General features: G+C 49.0%; 1 protein-coding gene across 2 annotated transcripts in view; it reads right to left on the reverse strand.

The window, feature by feature from the left end:
- GJB1 (gap junction protein, beta 1, 32kDa) overlaps nt 1-4,066 on the reverse strand; it is a 14,424-nt gene extending 10,358 nt beyond the window's left edge. Inside the window, exon 1 of one of the 2 annotated variants that reach the window (XM_011943104.1) lies at nt 3,988-4,066. The gene's annotated coding sequence lies outside the window, so the exon portion shown is untranslated. Of the gene's footprint in view, nt 1-1,361; nt 1,608-3,987 lie in introns of those variants that run through there. The other variant, XM_011943105.1, reaches the window with a different exon arrangement.
- Nucleotides 4,067-5,011: the final 945 nt, after the last annotated feature.

Consider the following 5,011-nt stretch of genomic DNA (forward strand, 5'->3'; position numbering starts at 1 on the left):
TCTTGAGTCCAGGAGGTCGAGGCTGCAGTGAGCTTCAATTGTGCCAACTGCATTCCAGCCTGTCTCAGAAAATAATAATAATAATAATACCTCCCAACACTGTAGCATTTTTATTAAAAAAAATTATTGAGTACCTGTTAGATGCCAGGCCCCTGCACATGCACTCTCGTTTAATCCTCAAAAAAACTTTTTGAGGTAAGTTTTGCTTTATCCTCGTGTCACAGATGAGCAAACTGAGGCAAAGAAAGGTGAAAGGATTTATCTAAGAGTCACATAATCAGTTAAGTGATAGAGCTGGGATTTGAGCCAGATCAAGCTGACTCCAGAACACACACTGTTTTTTTTTTTTTTTGAGAGCGAGTCTCGCTCTGTCACCCAGGCCGGAGTGCAGTGGCGTGATCTCGGCTCACTGCAAGCTCCGCCTCCCGGGTTCACGTCATTCTCCTGCCTCACCTCCCGAGTAGCTAGGACTACAGGCGCCCGCCACCACACCTGGCTAATTTTTTGTATTTTTAGTAGAGACAGGGTTTCACCATGTTAGCCAGGATGGTCTCGATCTCCTGACCTCGTGATCCGCCCACCTTGGCCTCCCAAAGTGCTGGAATTACAGGTGTGAGCCACCGCACCTGGCCACACACTTTTTTTTTTTTTTGAGATGGGGTCTCACTCTGTAGCCCAAGCTGAAGTGCAGTGGCATGATCTCGGCTCACCGCAAGCTCTGCCTCCTAGGTTCACGTGATTCTCACAGAGCACATACTTTTTCCCATAAGCTCTACTTGGCTACAAGTATAACTTTACTTTCTGTGGGTATTTTTTAGGAACAGGGAGATTAAAAAAAAAAAAAAAAAAAAAGAAGGAACAGAGAGGGAGATTCAAAACTGCTATGTCCTATTTTCTTTTAGCCCCTTCTCTCCTTTCCTATCAATTGATAACTCTTTCTTTTCTTTCTTTTTTTTTTTTTTGAGATGGAGTCTTGCTCTGTCACCCAGGCTGGAGTGCAGTGGTGTGATCTCGGCTCACTGTAACCTCCGCCTCCCGGGTTCAAACGATTCTCCTGCCTCAGCCTCCCGAGTAGGTGGGATTACAGGTGCGTGTCACCATGTCTGGCTAATTTTTGCATTTTTAGCAGAAATGGGGTTTCACCATGTTGGCCAGGCTGGTCTTGAAGTCCTGACCTCAGGTAATCCTGCTGCCTCAGCCTCCCAAAGTGCTGGAATTACAGGCGTGAGCCAGTGTGCCTGGCCCAGCTCTTTTTTTTTCTAAGGTACTTTCGTTGTAGTAAAATTGACAACTCTTTCCCTCTCCTTCTGTCCCAGGATTTTTTGCTGCCTTTTGATTTGGTCTGCTTTTCCTTTCCTTACCTTTCTTGGGCTGCTTTCTCAAACTGCAAAGCAAACCTTAGCTGTTCTCTTTTTTCTGCCCTTCAGGGGTGTGCCACAGACATCCTGGCCACCCCTGAGTTTCTAGGTTCTTGTAACTCTCCGCCTCTTTTCTTCTTGAGGCTTCTGGTACATAGCCAGTAGCTCCCTGTGGTGCCTCTAAGGACCCTTGTCTGGGTGCTGTGATCTCAATTTTTGCTGTTCCCTTTGGAAGGAGAACTGATCCCTATGTCAACATCAATGCCTCAAGGATTTCATTCTAAAAACATCCAGGGGAGTGACCTGATTTTGAAACCCAAACTGTTTTTGTGACTTTGGGTTAAAGTCCAGGTATTGATATCCTCAGTGTTGCTGCAGGTGTGTTTTGCTCTCATGTTTAATTAGACAGGACTTCTCTGGCCTTGTCAGGCTCTGGCCCTAATTTAGATTTGGCCAAATTTAGATTTGCCCTAGCACTCAAGCACAGTGCAAAATCAGGTGATCTCACTTAGTCCTTACAACAGTCCTGTAATATTATCCCCATTTTTCAGACAAGGAAGTTGAGGCTCAGAGACGTTAAGTAATTTGCCTCAACGGCAATTGCACTGCTGCTAACTGGTAGAATCAAGTTCCAAGTTTATTTTCTTACCTCAAAGTATTTGTATATAGTGCTGCTTATGGCGGCCTCTCTTCCTTTAAGGAATTTGCATTCTAACTGAGACCAGGCCTACTATTCAAAAACCTATACACTTTCCTGCGTGTGCTGGCACGTACACACACACACACACTCACACACACACGCACGCACACACATTCGTCTAGTCTGTCTCTGTCTCTCTCTGTTTCTGCCCTCACCTCCTCCCTATCCTTCCAACTACAGGAAAATCCTTGTGATTTGGGGTTTGGGGAAGAGGGACGGGCTGGGATAGATGGGGTTACATTCAGCCTGGGACTCCCTGCTCCCTCCCCCATTTCACAGGCAGTCACTCGTCAGGAAGGGACATGGGGTTTTCTTTGAGATTTACTTAGGAATTTCTGGCTGCCTTCATCAGTTTGATGTGGCTAAGGCCAAACTCCTCCAGCTCTTTTCCCCTTCCCCTGCTTCTCTCTCTTGCCTCCGTCCTGTGGTTCTACAGTATCTCAGTCACTGGACTTAGCCTCTCCACCCTGCCATACATATTCCGTGGCCAGGCTTGGGTCAGGTCCAGTCTAGCTCATTCCAATTTGTTCCTTCCCCCTCTCTGCTGCAGTCTTTTCGGAGAGCTTCTGCTTATGCCAGCTCCCTTCCCCATTGTTTGGACGCTACTCCCTTACTCTTCCATCACCCACCTGACTTCCTGTTGCTCTCTGCTTGGGTTATTATAACAGCTGCCATTTATGGAGTGCCCCCTGTGTGTATATTCACAGAGTCTCACGCTCACAACAACCCCGTGAGCCAGGAGCTATTGTCTTCAACTCACAGGTGAGGCAATGAAGGCTAACAGAAGCTGAGTAACTTACTACACAGGTGGTAAGCAAGTACTGGAGCTCAGAGTAGGAATTGTATTGGCCCCTCAACCCAAGCCTGGGTCCCTTTTCCATTGCCAGGCTGCATTCTAATCTATACTTCTCTCCATTAAAACCTCTCTTGTCTGTATTCTCCTCTCCTCATCTCGTTTTCTAAGTTTACACATTCTGCTGTGCCATTCCCAACAGCTGCAAAACTTTCAAACAGCTGGGGAACACCTCTTCTTTAGATCTCCAAACTGGCCGGGCGTGGTGGCTCACGCCTATAATCCCAGCACTTTGGGAGGTCGAAGCGGGCAGATCACCTGAGTTCGGGAGTTTGAGACCAGCCTGACCAATATGGAGAAACCCCGTCCCTACTAAAGATACGAAATTAGCCAGGCATGGTGGGGCATGCCTGTAATCTCAGCTACTCGGGAGGCTCAGGCAGGAGAATCGCTTGGACCCAGGAGGCGGAGGTTGCAGTGAGCCAAGATTACGCCATTGCACCTCAGCTTGGGCAACAAGAGTGAAACACTGTCTCAAAAAAAAAAAAAAAAAAAACTCCAAACCATCAATTACTCCAAGTTCAGCTTGAGTCTGTCTGCCTCCTTCAAGAAAGTGGAAACATACGCTCCCAAATCCTTGGCCCTGTTGGCTAGCCCTCTGCAGCCCACTGAGCACACTTTAGTCATCCACTCGCAGCCCTGTGTTGGGTGCATGCCTGGTTTGCCTTGTAATCAAGGAAGGAAAACAGCACCTGGCAGTGCCCAGCATTCCCACTAAACCCTAACCCTGTGCGGCAGGAAATGTCTCAGATAGACAAACTTGGCCACCTTGCACCTAGGGGGTCCCTCAAGTCTTCCTGCGAATCTGACCCTATGGAAATAAGGGGAATCTTTGGCCGGAGGAAAAAAAGTGAGAGGAGAAGCAACACTGAACTTGGAAAGAGGCTGCAGAGAGAGGCTAAGCAAGCCTGGCACCTGGTAGGAGGGGCCTCACCCCAGCTTCAGAAGGAAGCATGGAAGGGACCTAAGTGACTGAAGGCGGAGGTCAATAGAAGGCAAGACCCGGCCCCTATTTCCGGCCCCCTGTGCCACATCAGCCCTCCCTGGCCCACCTCCCTCAGCCCCAGTCTCCTCACCTCCCTGTCACTGCCACACCTGGCTGCTGCTGCCCTTTCCCAGAGAATGTCTGCAGGTGTGTCTGCCCTATGCCACCAGGTACTGTCAGCCCAGCCCAGGGGAGGGACAACGAGCTCAGGGCCAGAGCCAGAAATGGCCCACAGCCCAAGAGGAACCAGACAAACATTAACCAGCCCCACCTCCTCCCACATACAGTCATTAAACACGATTGATCCTCTGAGCGCCCTATGAGTTTGGAGAGACAGATCACATAGCCTGGAGTCACTGCCTTGTCCCAGAGGAAGAGAGGCATCATTGTCACCCACCCATGTTTGGTCTCTCTGGGAGACTGAGCTGGACCTGTGCTCCTCAGCATCCCTCAGGCTTCCCCCATGCCCTAGCCTTAGGTAGATCCACAGTGTAGGCAAGCTGCAGAGATGGATCCTGTACAGGCTGCCATCCTGGTCAACCCTTCTAGCTCCCAGCCTCTGAAACTATATGACAGGGCCAGGCATGGTGGCTCATGCCTGTAATCCCAGCACTTTGGCCAAGGCAGGAGGATCACTTGAAGCCAGGAGTTTGAGACCAGCCTGGGTAACATAGTAAGACCCCATCTCTACAAAAAGTATAAATAAATAAACACATTATATGACAATGGGGAGGAAAAAGCCATGGGTGATGCCTGCTGGCACCTGAGGTCAAGATGGGAGCTGGCAGTGCTTCCCACCCATATGGCAGTACCAGGGTGCCCTTCGGCCATTTGCTTATTGTCCACATCCTGAGTGGCTGGGGATGGACCAAAGTATTTCTAATCCTATCCCAGAACCCTAAAACCTCAGAAATTGCTTTCTACCCTCAAGGCCAAGGCAGTTGAACTGCAAAGTGTATCATGTGCAGCAATGAATCTTGGCAATCATTAAAGTAAACAGAGAATGTCAACCATTAACTGAGGGATCAGTCTAGTTTCAAGGTCTGCACCACTGACGGCTTACCTGAAGACCCTGCTGGGTTCTGTGGCCTGAATGGCAGTGGAGAAATAAGGGA

The sequence above is a fragment of the Colobus angolensis genome, unplaced genomic scaffold, assembly GCF_000951035.1.
Source record: "Colobus angolensis palliatus isolate OR3802 unplaced genomic scaffold, Cang.pa_1.0 Scaffold216, whole genome shotgun sequence".
NCBI lineage: Eukaryota > Metazoa > Chordata > Mammalia > Primates > Cercopithecidae > Colobus > Colobus angolensis.